Source organism: Leuciscus leuciscus (genome assembly GCF_965113295.1).
Source record: "Leuciscus leuciscus genome assembly, chromosome: 7".
NCBI lineage: Eukaryota > Metazoa > Chordata > Actinopteri > Cypriniformes > Leuciscidae > Leuciscus > Leuciscus leuciscus.
Window position 1 is genome coordinate 42,867,732 of NC_138731.1, and position 14,464 is coordinate 42,882,195.

The following is a 14,464-nucleotide window of genomic DNA, read 5'->3' on the forward strand; positions in this document are numbered from 1 at the left end:
TTTCATCAAAAAGATCTTCATTTGTGTTCCGAAGATGAACGAAAGTCGTACGGGTTTGGAATGACATGAGGGTGAGTAAATGATGACAGATAAATAAATTATATTTGATATTAAAATAGAAAACCATTATTTTAAATTGTAATCATAGTTCACAATATTACATTTTTTTCTGTATTTCTGATCTTGACTTATCTTTGACTTGATAAGCATAAGAGACTTCTTTCAAAAACATTAAAAACAGTAACGTTTCCAAACTCTGAGTGAAAGTGAAAATGAACAGAATGATAAACTGTTTTTTATTTATTTATTATTATTATTATTTTATATATCTTTTTTTTTAATTAGGCATTAAGACAAACATTAAACATTAAGAACTATAACAAAACATCCACACAAAAAAATTGTAAACCTAATTTGTTCTTATTATCTTTTTGGCTGTCTTGTTATAGTTAAGGGAGTGATAGCCTATGTTGTGAATAAGCCCTTTAGTGACGTCACGCCGCTTCCTTCAAGTACAAACGAACGTGAACCGTCACTCTGCCGTTGAAGATTTACACACACACATACACACACACACGTACACGAGCTCTAAAGTCTCACACACACACAGCACTGCTGTGATACAGATCTTCACAGCGCTTTCGGACTCTAAGAAACCCATTGGAAATTATCTGTTTCCACATTATACGTTTCCTGGATGGTCTATATTAAAGTGAAAGCAAAAGGTGAGTGATTTTTTTATTTATTATTAACGTTATTAACGTTAATCTGGCGGAGATCGCGCGTCCTCCGATAACGCTGAGCGCGCGCCCGTGTTGGTTTGTGGATAGTTGCTGTTGTTTGCGCACTGAAGCAGATTGATAAGTCACAAACTCACCAAAAGACGTGTTATTAATCATAATCTGTTGTTAAAGTGATCGGTTGTCACATTTTTAAAAAGTATATGAAGCCTGTTCAAAATATTTAAATTAAAACGCGTCTTTTGAATCTTAAAACCGTGCGTAAAGTAGTTAGTTGACGTATGACAGACACGTCAAGTGCTCCGAGTTCCTTTGTTTACATTAGCATCATCTTGTTAAAGGCTAGTTTACATGTCAGTGAGCTTCTTTTCTCATTCAGAACCAATCTTTATGTTAACATCTACATATTTTATGAAGGAAAGGGCATACAACTGTTCAACTGTTTGTTCATTTAAGCACGACAGATGGATTTTTAAGTGCAAATATTGCGTCTCTCAAATAAAAGGAGCTTATAATAAAGCACCCTAAATATGGTTAAGATTAATTTCTTCCTAACCTCATCCTTGATGTCAACTGCAGTTAGTAGTAGAGGAGTGAAACATGAAATCATGTCATTTTTCAGCTGTGCTTTCAGTCAGAAAATGTTTTTTAGTACTATATTGCTGATCTTTGGTCTTTTCTATGGATTAGCCTTTACCATTCAATACAAGTCTTAGCAATAAATATTGTCTTAAAGCAGCTTGTCGTAGTGGAAAGGAAAAGACTGAGTAGGAGTGGTTTGATTTTACAGATGTTATTCCGGGTATCCTGATGTTGCTCCTTCATGGATGATTTATGACAATATGACTGTCCTCTTTAGATGTCATTTTGTTTTTTATTATTAGTTAAGGTGGTGATGCATAAATTCTTGACCTAAATCTTCTAATGCACTTATTTCTAACTTAAATATACATTTGAGTCTTTTGTGAGTTAATGATTCATGCATCAGAGGATTAAAATGTCCATATTTATGAAGAAAGTGGCGTGTTTATGTATTGTAAACCTGAACAGTTTGAAGTTTTCGAAAGTTTTATTGTGATGTGTGGCTTGCTTGTTTTGTGAGGAGGAAAGGTTGTTGAAATATTGAAATGAGTTATTGAGCCAGCTCACCTTGATCTGTTTGACTTTTTGAAGAAGTATTGTAAACATGCCTCCTCTCTTTAAATCCTATTAGATATATTGTATTGTCCGTTTGACCTCTTGAACTTATGTTTGCTTGCATAGGATTCGTCCAGTGAGATATGGCGATCAGACCTTGAGACCTCAGAGAGTGACGTGCTCACAACAAGCCAAACGATGCAATTCAGATTCAATCCTGTGACCGAGACTGTTGTCATTGGCCATAAAGATAAAAGTGGGTGTTTTATTAAAAAAATAAAAATAAAATAAGAATTGCTGTGTCTGGATGAGACAATTTATCATGAAAATGTCAAGGCTTTCTATTCATTTTGGGACTTAAACCAGTTTGTGCATGGCTTTCCCTCATCCCTTGTCTTTGCCCCCTTTTTATGTTTTATTATTTTGCTCCGCTCTTTCGGGTGACACCATCCGAACCGAAGACGCCAGAGAGCCGAGCGTCTTCCTAACAGCGTGACATTGTGCTGTAAACCACGAGAGATCCGTGAAATGAGCTTAAATCTCGTCGTATTTGAGCTCTTTATACCAGCTGTGAATGAAGTCTCAGCATCACACTGCCGCACAAGCCCCGTTTCAACACTGAAGCTTCACGAAGAAGAGCTAAAAATGCATTAGAATTTGCATCTGTGAATAATAATGTGTGGGAGAAAAAAAAACCGCTGTCTCACTTTTGGAGTTGGAGACAGTGCTATACGTTTAGTGATAGTTATTCCCCGACGCTGCATCAGGACAGCGCTCAGTGATGATAAGTGCTTTAAAGCGTTTCTTTGAGCTAATGCAGGGGAGCAGCTGTATTGCTGAGTGTCTGTGTTCTTCGCATCTCTACTGGGAATGCGCATCTCCTCTCTCGTCCTCGCTGATGCATCGACCACGCAGCAGCTGCCCGATTGTGTGGAGATGCTTGGAAACCATTAGTGGAAATGAATTGAAAGAAACCAAAAGACATGCTCTTTTTTTTTTTTTTTTTGCTGCTTAGACACACACGCTCGGAGACATGGATTATACTAATACATTCTTTCAAACTCGCGTTTTGTAAGTGCAAACAAATGCCTATTGTTACTTTGCGTAGAGCTGCAGTTGAACACAAAAGCGGCCTGTGATGTACTTGTTGTATCTCAGCTGCAAGGAAGAATCCACAGCTGTCAGGACTTGTTTTGTGGTTGTACCTTTTTATTTTTGCCACTTGAAAGAAAAAAACAAAAATACAGTTTCACAAACAAAGGCTCTGCTGAAACCAGTTTGGAGGCGTTGCTCCTGAATCGTTTATGAAAAAACTCTTGAGGTTGAGTATTTATATCTGAATGAACTAATAGCAAAACATGCAAGGTTTATTAGACTGTGTGTTTATTTCAGCAACTGCGAATGTAATGGTTATTTTCAGTTTATGTATCATCATGGGATTTGCATTTCCCTTGATCTTTTGAGATGTAAAGAAACTTGGAGAGCGTTTGCATTAACGATGCATATCGGGAGTTTAGAAGAAGTTTACTCAAGTCCACAGTGAGGTAAAGAGGAAGTAGGACAGACACTATTATACTGGAACCAACAATAGCAGATGAAGTCACGATAAGAGAAAAGTGTGTCAGAGCCTCCACTGTGTATGCTGATATTTTCTGAATCCTTAGTTGTTGTTGTTGTCGTTTTTTTTAATATGATCCCAAATCACAATATATCCCAAAATTAAAAAATAAAAACAAGTTATATTTTTCAAACAAATTAAAGCCTATTTTAGGAGATTTTTATTTCTTTAATTAATTATTTATAAAAAAATTTTTTATTTGAGACAATGACAATTAAACACGTTTTGCCCCAAATTCTCATTTCTGTAATAATTCGGATTTTTTTTTATTATTCTTGAAAGTGGTTCTCATTAGATTCCATTACTGTATTAAAACTACTGAAAAGAAAATCAATTTTTTATTTAAATCAGTAAAGGCAGTACATCAATTCCTACTAGACATTTAGGCTAAGTAAGTACTTTACAATATTTTTCAATATTAAATAAAAATTTTAAAGGAATGGCATCCGGACATGTTCTTGATCGGTTTCGTGAGATTCCCCCAGACAACCTAATTGTGAATCTAATTAAATATGTAAAGCACGCACACACACACACACACACACACACACACACACCGATAGATTTTGCTCCTGAAATGCTTGACTTAAACAGCTGGAAGACCCGCAACGATGAGGGAAATTAGATTATACTGAATTAATCTGGCCAGAGATTCAAATAATAAAGCAGAGTTGCATTCAGAAGGTCAACACAGATTTATTCAGAACTGTCATCCTTGAAAGTGCAACAACCGCCCATGAATACAAACCACTCTGCATCATAGTCTGGTGTTTAAGGGGATGAGAAATAACACAGTGCCATTTGAATGTGGTGCATGTTATCAGGCCCCGCTCTCTCCCGGCAGGCAGGGAACAACATTAGCTCAAGGTTACAGTAATAGTGCTTGAAACAGCACTTTTAAATGCTAGTCGAATCACTGCTCAGATTCTGATTATTCAAAATGTTACTCACACATGCATTCATATTGAATACAGATTGAACATGATGCAGCTTCCGATCGCAGTGCACACAGACTATTAGCCTTCTCCAATATTTATTTGTTTATCCGCTTTAGTTTAATACAGTGATGAAGACACGAGAGGCTGTACATTAGAGTTATTACTATTTATTTTATTAAAACTGACTGGCTTATTGCTTTTATAAAACAGCTGTATAATAATAATAATAGACACCAATTTTTTATTAATATTTACATTTATTAAAAATAATAATAGATATTTTTGTGCATATTTTTTGCAGTGTTATTGTAATCATTCACTGTGATTTATCAAATCTCAAAGGCTGCAATTTAATTAAATTAATATATGTGCTGCGTGTTTCAGAGTGAAGCGTGGCACTGTGTTTACCTTCATGTAAACGGCTAATAATAATAATGTTATTATTATTATTATTTATATAATATAATATAATCGAAAGATTTCTGAACACAACAAACCTACAGTTTCCTCACTTCACATGTCAGTCAGATGATCTTTTAATGTACAAGTGGACAGTTCAAAATGGATCAGATGTTAGGGCTAATTAACATATAACAAATAAATAAATCTAACAATAAACCTAATTGTGATTTTTTTTTTCTCTTTTTTTTCCTTTCTTTTTTTCTGATTACAAAATTTGATCGCAATTTAAAATGCTTATATATTTGTTATTTTTTTTATAATTATAATTTTATTTATAATTATTTTAAAATGCAATAAAAAATTAAAAATAAAACAAATATATATATAAATATTATATATATATATATATATATATATATATATATATATATATATATATATATATATATATATATATATATATATATATATTCTTTGTTTGCATTTTAAAATCACACTTTCTATCAGAAAAAAAATCCCCAAAGTGTGCAAGTCTGTTTGAAATAAACCCAGCCTTAAAGAGCACATCAAAACAAACTGTGATTGGATGCTTTTCTTGTCTTTTCATGTCTTAATGTGCAGTTTTGGGCCAGAATAAGTTGCAAACTGGACAATATTTGCTAATAGTCTAAAGTCTGTATGTGAGAATAATAGATTCTGGCTTCTTGGTTTTGAAATAGAGCTATTCTTTCACATCAGTGTTTTGCAAGCAGTCATTTTGTCGTGCAGGTCTTCATGGAGGGGGAAGTTCGTGTAGATGTTTTACTGGTTGGAAATGACTAATCGCTGTGGTTTTGAGAACGGGGTCATTAAGATGAGTCTGAAGGGGGGGATGTTCTTCCTGGCTGGGAAAAAAAGGGGGAATATTGGGTGTGTTTTAAAGCAAATGAACCACAGGGCCGTCAGTAATTAGGGCAGATTTCTTGATGCGAGTTTTGCGTCTGCTCTGCACCATCCATCTTTCCCTTCTCTCTCGCTCGCTCTTCCACTCATTAATCAGGATCTCCTGCAGGGGGATTCGGGAGGTCTGTCTTCTGCCGGGCCGTTTGGGGGTCTGAAGACAGCAGTTAAGACCCCACAATGCAGCAGAATGTATGTGACACGGCTTTGAATGCATAATTCAATATCTCCTCTTTGTTTCTGGTTAATGTTTTGGAAGATTGCAGACGTGACATGAGTCTTTTTGTGAGTTAAGTATGGTCTCTCGGCTCAGACGGCACACCCACGGACCGCCCGTGATCCGCTCACTCATGCGTAACGCACACACAACTGGAAAGCGCTTGTTAAAACTGCGTGCTCAGATTGTGTGACAGCAAGCAACTTTCAGGAGGATTGTGCATTAGTCACTTGCAGGATTACTAGGGTTTGCCTGGTTAGTGGCTTTTAATCTTCAAAAGATATTTGGTTTTGAGTGAACTCAAAACAAACAGTGTTTGTTCACTTTAATGTACAAGTGGGCTGAATAAATGGACTTGATGTTAGTTCTGCATGATTTATGGAGATAAAAAAATAAAATAAAAAAATAAATAATATATATATATATATATATATATATAATTTTTTTCATCTTTCTCTGATAATTGTTTGCAATTTAAAATGAGATAATTTTAAAAAATAATAATAGTAAAAAAAACCCCCAAAAAATATATAAATATAAATATATATATATATATATATATATATATATATATATATATATATATATATATATATATATAAATATATAAATATAACAATCCAGGTCTGCTGTGCTTGTTTGTAGGGCTGCACAATTTTGCCAGAATTTTGGGATTATATATCAGATTATATATCTGTATAATAATAATATTAATAATATATAAAAATGACTAAATAAAAACTAAATCAGAAAATTTGTAATTCTAATTCACTGCAAAATAAACAAATTGAGTAGGCTATTTAAATATAGCCTATATTATTATTATTATTATTAATAATATATGATTGTTAATAATAATATATGATGATCATTATTAATAATGAATAAAATAAATAAAAATTACTAAAAACAAAATAAGAAAAATTTACATTGGTGATTCACTGCAAAATAAGATACATTTTATATTTAAGAAAAATATAATAATAATAATAATGTATTATTCGTAATAATAATAATTCGTAATAACATCGTAATTCACTGTAAAATAAACATATGAAGTATTTAAGTAATAATAATAATTTTATTTTACATTTACAACTTTTCAATACTTATATTTATGGTTGTTTTAATTTCATACGTTAATTTTCAAACGTTAATCCATCAAACTTTTATTTTGACAGAATACCGAAGGGAGCCCTTGAAGCTTCTCTTTTGTTGATAAGCGCTTCTCATTACAAGTAAAGGAAGGTCGGTGCATGTTTCAAATGCAAGCCATATTGTATTTCTGTTTTATTTCGATGAAGTGTGCAGTCCTCCCAGAAGTCATGCTGTTAGTGTTAGTCACAGGTCTATAGTGTGTGTGATACTGGGTTAAGTGTAACACCCAGTCATGACTGTGTGGGCAATGACTGTCTCAATCTCTCACACTTATTTCTTTCCCTCAATCTTTCTTTCCTTCTGTCACTTAAGTATGTTGGATGTCACATGTCCTTTGCTCAGGGAGGGACTGAGGCTTCCTGTGGTGTTAAGAGCTCATGTTAAAATGCCAGTGCTTTTACCTCTTGTTTGCATGTTTGTCATAGGCTGGAATGCCTGGTGAGAAAACAATGGGGAATTTATTTATCCTCAAATTGGGATTTCAGTGAAGACATTTCACTCTTTTTTTTATTTTATTTTTTATATAATAGGAATTCTTATAAATGATTTATATTATAATGTATATTATACATTGTTTATATTAAATTACATAATTATCTTGCTTTATTTAGCCTTTTGATATATCTGAATATTTATATATTGAGTTTAAAAGGGTGATAAACAGCAAACAAATATTCCTACTTATATTTGTACTAATGCATTTTAATGTGTGAAAAATGCGAAAAAATAAATAAATTGTTTATGGTTTGACCTGATTCACAGAAACAATTTTTTTCTTCTTCTGACATTAAAATCAAAGATGCTATTAAAACATTGCATTTCAATACTTAAATCAAAAAATTTGAAAATAGTCGAAACTTAATGAGCAAATTAAAAGCACACACAAATATTGTGATTATTTGTAATGTTATAATGCAATTGATTGATATTGCCCAGCACATTATAGATCCTGTCAGATATTTGGAGAAGTGAATGTCACTGTGAGGCTTCAGTGTTTATGATTTGTCTTTATGCACTTGCAAGTGATGCATGTTAAAAATGTTTAGAAATTGATTCTAAGCATCCAGGCTTTGATTGAGCATGTGGCATGGCTGCAAATATATTCACATGTTTCCTTCTAGAATAGCCTACACATTTTTAACAGATTATTAGATTAGATTAGATTGACATCTTATGCCCAATAACGCTATAGAGCATCCAGCAGTGCGAATGTCCAACAGAACCGAGATAAGATCGCCGGCATCGCTGACTGTGTGAACGTCCCATTATTGAGATTGATGTGAAGGTGACCTGTGTGTGAAATGTGCTGCTCTTTTGTTTTTTTGACTCTCAGAAAGCGTTAATAACCTCTTGCTCTATTCCTCTCAGTAAATACCAGCTTTACACCGCAGATCTGTGAGAGCTGTTTACCTCGTCCGCACACAAACACAGCTCTTATACCTGGATTACTCCAGCATGTTGTTATCTGATTTTTATCTCGCACACATGTCCTATTATTTTACTTGCAATTAGTAAATCAGAGATTATCCACATTAAAAAAAAAAGTCAAAATTGGATTTTTAGATCAAATCAATCAAATCATAATTTACCTATAAAGTACTTTAAAAACCACAGTGCTGTACAATTTCCAAAAACCAAATTAAAACAATTCCCCGTCGTCCAAATTAAACAATTCCCCATCGTAAGTACACATTGATGGCCTAAGACACGAAACGAGCGGTTTGTGTGAGAAAACGAACAGTATTTATATCGTTTTTACCTCTTATACGCAGCCATGTCGAAGTGATCTGATCTGACGTGTGCGCAGACTGGTGCATAGATATATACACACTAGATGTCGCCTTGTCTACGGCAGTTCATTGGAACGAATGTCTTTAAGGCGACATCTAGTGTGTATATATCTATGCACCAGTCTGCGCACACGTCAGATCAGATCACTCGGACGTGGCTGTGTATAAGAGGTAAAAACGATATAAATACTGTTCGTTTTCTCACACAAACCGCTCGTTTCGTGTCTTAGGCCATCAATGTGTACTTACGATGGGGAATTGTTTAATTTGGACGACGGGGAATTGTTTTAATTTGGACTCTGTGCTTGTGTTTTGAGACCGTGACCATAGACCTGCATTATATGACTGACAGACAAGAACGGTTTGACCTAAAAATATCAAAATTGAAACTACTGCGGAAAAAAAGACACCTACATCTTGGATGCCCTTGAGGTAAGCTAAAACATACCAAAAATTAATTTCAAAGTGAACTATCCCTTTAATGCGTGAACCGTCCAACGCGCAGCAGAGGTCCATTAATACCTGACAATGGACACCTCGAAGGGCATTAACCCGCTTATACCATGGTCACTTGCCAAATAACACATTTTTAAAACATTAGTTTATATTTTAATTAGTTTTACAATCGAAATCTAAAGTTTTTACAAACAATAACTTGGTTTCCCTGGTTACGCCTGACGGTTTATTTAGCAATATTTATAGTCCGCTCAGCTCGTAGAACCCTTCAGTTTACTGCCTGTTGCTATGGTTACTCACAGCTGATGTAGCCAGCGCATTTATTTATTAATTTCGAACGGTAAACAGTCAGTTTCACCAGAACTCCTTTACTAGGTGTCCTCTATCACTTTTAAATGGACACCCTGCAGCCAATCAGAATCGAGTATTCACCCAGACCATGGTATAAATTTTGTTATCTGATGGTGTTTGACAGGCAAGGGAAAAATGTTTCTTGTTAGAAAATGGAAGAAGCAGGAGGTGAAAACCTGTGAACATTAGGGCTGTCACTTTACATTCAAATATCGATTGCACAATCGATCAAACCAACCAACACAAGTTTCGAAAACGAAAATAGGTAATCGATTTTAACGGCTTTCTCTCGGAGCGCGTCCAGCTCGTCACTATAGACCTTATGCGCCAGAGAAACGAGGGCGCCGCCATCTTTAGAAGATTCAGGCTACGCGTCTACAATCGCCTACGTAAGCGAAATATGTTTGACATTTCTAATGGTAAACACAGCCATGTTGAAGCCTGCAGTGATGTTTTTCATTTATGTTATGGCTTATTGTTTTTCGAGAATGTTGCACACCTGTTTGTCATTGTGCACAAAACTTCACGTCAATAAATCATCAGGAATATTTGCTGACTTCTGCGTGTCTCAAGCGCGGCGCGCCCTCTTTCCGTTCGTCCTGATGCCTGTTAGTTGTCCGTGGATTTGCCTATATTTGGCGTTTAAAAATGGAAACGTCTTTAGACACGGAAAAACTATTTCGCAATCGATTTAATGAACGCTTATGTCTCAAAAATCTAACAGGATTTTTTCACAAAAGGGACAGCCCTACTGAACATGCTCAACAGATGATGAAATATATTTTTGCACTTCTGTAACCGGTTTTCTTTCAAGAGTCAGCGAACTGATTATTAGTGTTAATCCAGGTGGAAGTACAGGATGACGCACCGCTCATTATCATCTTCAGTTCATCTGGCAGAAATGTCAGATTCTGTCTCCAGATTACAGTGTACATGACTGGGGAATGTGTGAAGGACGGATATCCTCTCACAATGATCAGTCCATGAGATACGGTGGAGAAATGAGGGTGCAAAGTCCCTTTTCTTAGTTTTAATTTGGTGCAAATGTGACTGAAAGTGTTGATAAACGAGTGGTTGAATTGGTTACTAAAGGACCCCACACAAGAGAATGGCAAAATTTCGGTGGATCACTACTTACCTGTATTTTGCCGATACCCATCACTTTCAAATCAAGATTTAAAAGCTAAATGTGAAGTACAGAAAGCTCAAAGGAGACAAGAGACACTATAAAAAATAAGTGGTTGTCATATTTGATCTTTTAAAAAATTTTTTTTAATGTTTTTCCTATCAGAGAAATAATAAAAGAAAGACAATACAGTGTTTGTTTCGACATATTAACCAAGAAATACGGATGAAATTAAGTAGAGGTATTTCTTACTCTCTGATTCAGCAACAAAAAGAAAACTAACAAAGAAAAAAAAAAAGAGAGAGAAAATGATAAATGCTTACTTCAAAACATGTTAGTATATTACAAAACAATACAAGTAAATAATATTAATGTAGTATGCATGTACAGTGTGGTAGCAGTATACACTGTCAGAAATAGGGGTACAGTAGGAGTCCATTTCTGTCCCCCAAGGTACAATCTACACTAACGTACCCCATAGGGCTTATTATTGGACCTCAAGGTACATATATGTACCTTTTTGAGGGTCAAAAAGCATTAAAAGGTACATATATGCACCGTTTCTTTTAAAAGTTAAGGTACAATATTGTACCACAGCCCCAGTGACAAGCCATTGTACCCCTAAAGGTACAATTATGTACTTTATTTTCTGAGAGTGTAGATAAAATACAGCAAAAACTGTAAATATTACTAAGAAAAACCAAATACAATTTATTTCCCTTATGTACTCTGTTTATATTTGATCTTTTTAGTTTTTTGTTTTCAGGTGACACTGCCCCCCCCCCCATGTAAAGGTGGAGAACTCAAACGTCAGGTCTTGAAATGAAGATGTCCTCGAGTGATTGTTAGCTGGCACGTTCCCGACTCACCAGGAAACGCTGTATCCTCATAATCCGTTAAAGTTAAAGTTATAGGGTGGGGTGTGGATGAACAGGATAGTCTCTATTTTCTCAACATAGTTGTTCCTTACTATCATTATCACGAGTCCTGTCTCATGAGAAGACAATATGTCTGTCTCTCTCTCTTTAAACAATGGCAGAGAGACCGATCTGTAACTCAAGCCGTCTCTTTAACGCTGCGCTTCAAAGAGTTTAAGAGCTTTTTTTCCCCCCTTTTTTTGTGCAGTGACCTCCAGCACTGGATAAAACATGGAGTTCATAAAAGAAATCAAGTCATTCCGGCAGTTCGTAAAGGCAGGAAAGACCTGTCGTAATGCAGAATGTCTTAACAGGAGACGAGCTCGCGTTTGAAATATGCATGCTTTGTCTTGTGGGAAAATATATGATCACCTGCCTCTGACTAGCAGGTTGTGTTTCGCAGAATCATATAATGAAAGGCATTTATAAGTCTGGTTTCTGCAGGCCTGTTTGTTGTTGTTTGTCAGGTATGACTGACAAAGATATGTGCGTGCAAGGGCCGAGGGATGAACACAAAATCTTTCTCAATGTTTTAAAAAGCTGAAAAGTATCTGAAAAAGGGGTTTCTTTATCTTTCCGCTTTTTAACTATATAGATTTCTTTCAAAAACATAAATAATCTTGCCAACTTTTGAACAGTTTACAGTACAGGCCAAAAGTTTGGACACATTACTATTTTTAATGTTTTTGAAAGAAGTTTCTTCTGCTCATCAAGCCTGCATTTATTTGATCAAAAATACAGAAAAAAAAAATTAATATTGTGATATATTATTACAATTTAAAATAATTGGTTTTCAGTTTATTATACTTTAAATTATCATTTATTTCTGTGATGCAAAGCTGAATTTTCAGGATCATTACTCCAGTCTATCACATGATCCTTTAGAAATCATTCTAATATTCTGATTTATTATGAGTGTTGGACACAGTTCTGCTGCTTAATATATTTGATGAATAAAAGGTTAAAAAGAACTGCATTTATTCAAAATAAAAAAATATTTTCTAATAATATAAATCTTCTTTACTATCACTTTTTATCAATTTAACACATCCTTGCTGAATAAAAGTATTGATTTATTTCAAAAAAAAGAAAGAAAAAAAATGACTGACCCCAAATTACTGACCAGTAGTGTATATTGTTGTTACAAAAGATTTCTATTTTTAAAACATTTGCTTTTTTTATTTTTTTTTTATTCATCAAAGTATCCTAAAAAAGTATCACAGGTTATGAAAAAATATTAAGCAGCAGAACTGTTTCCAACTTTGATAATGAATCATCATATTAGAATGATTTCTAAAGGATCATGTGATAGACTGGAGTAATGATCCTGAAAATTCAGCTTTGCATCACAGAAATAAATGATAATTTAAAGTATAATAAATTGAAAACCAATTATTTTAAATTGTAATAATATATCACAATATTACATATTTTTTCTGTATTTTTGATCAAATAAAATCAGGCTTGATGAGCAGAAGAAACTTCTTTCAAAAACATTAAAAATAGTAATGTGTCCAAACTTTTGGCCTGTACTGTATATACAGTATATATTACATTTTTTGTCATTTTTAGTTTTAGTTTAATCAACATTAAGCAATTTATATATGCCAGTTTTATTTTGTATACAACATTGTTCATACACGCCGACTTTTTGGGACTTTAGCTTATTCACCGTATCCCCCAGAGTTAGATAAGTCCATACATACCCTTCTCATCTCCGTGCGTGCCGTAACTCTGTCTGACGCACACACCGCTAGCCTAGCTTAGCACAAAGACTGGAGGTAAATGGCTCCAGCTAGCATACGGCTCCCAATAAGTGTCAAAATAACGCCAACATTTTCCTATTTCCATGTTGTGATTTGTATAGTCACAGCGTGTACAAATAGCAAGGTCACATGACACACAGCCATCTTCTAACCGTATACATACTGGGAACTATATTCTCAGAAGGCGAAGCACTGCTACTTCTGCGGAGCCATTTACCTCCAGTCTTTGTGCTAAGCTAAGCTAGCGGTGTGTGCATCAGACAGAGTTACAGCACGCACGGAGATGAGAAGGGTATGTATGGACTTATCTAACTCTGGGGGATACGGTGAATAAGCTAAAGTCCCCAAACGTCGGCGTGTTCCTTTAAACATCAGATCCCAGATCTCTCTCTCACCCTTTTATGAACATGGTGGATGCCTGTTCTAGTATATCAATGAGGATTTTTAGCCTTCACAATGATTAATATTGCTCAAAGTGAGTTTCCCAGGCTGCAGAATGGTTTTCCCTTCAGCTGTTTTTGTTCATCTGGTGGTAATTTCCATAAATGTCAGAGTTGAGACTTGACGAGAGGCCATACAGAATGACGTGACTTTTGTGAAAAGCTCATCTCTGTCAGTCTGTCTCTCTCCAGTTTCATTATCTCTGTCTCTCTGTCTCTCTGTGAGTGTCTTAAGTCGGCTTGTTCCATATGATCAGTAATTTGAGAGCGTGTCAATGCCTTCAGCTAAATGAAAGTAAATTCAGCCCTGTGTTATATTAAACAAGGCTCTATTTAATGATCGAAACATAATTGATGCATTGCAAAAACTTGCCCAGCAACATCTATTTCATAATTATTAGACAGTCTGTGTGTTTTGTGATTATATTAATTCTCAAAAGATTTAATTGTAGATAGCCCTTCTTTTCAG

The 14,464-nt window shown here is 34.7% G+C and overlaps 1 protein-coding gene across 1 annotated transcript in view; it reads left to right on the plus strand.

The window, feature by feature from the left end:
* The first annotated feature begins 547 nt into the window (after window positions 1-547).
* baz2bb (bromodomain adjacent to zinc finger domain, 2Bb) overlaps window positions 548-14,464 on the plus strand; it is a 124,437-nt gene continuing 110,520 nt past the window's right edge. The window contains exon 1 of the mRNA XM_082175783.1: window positions 548-725. The gene's annotated coding sequence lies outside the window, so the exon portion shown is untranslated. The remainder of the gene's footprint in view (window positions 726-14,464) is intronic.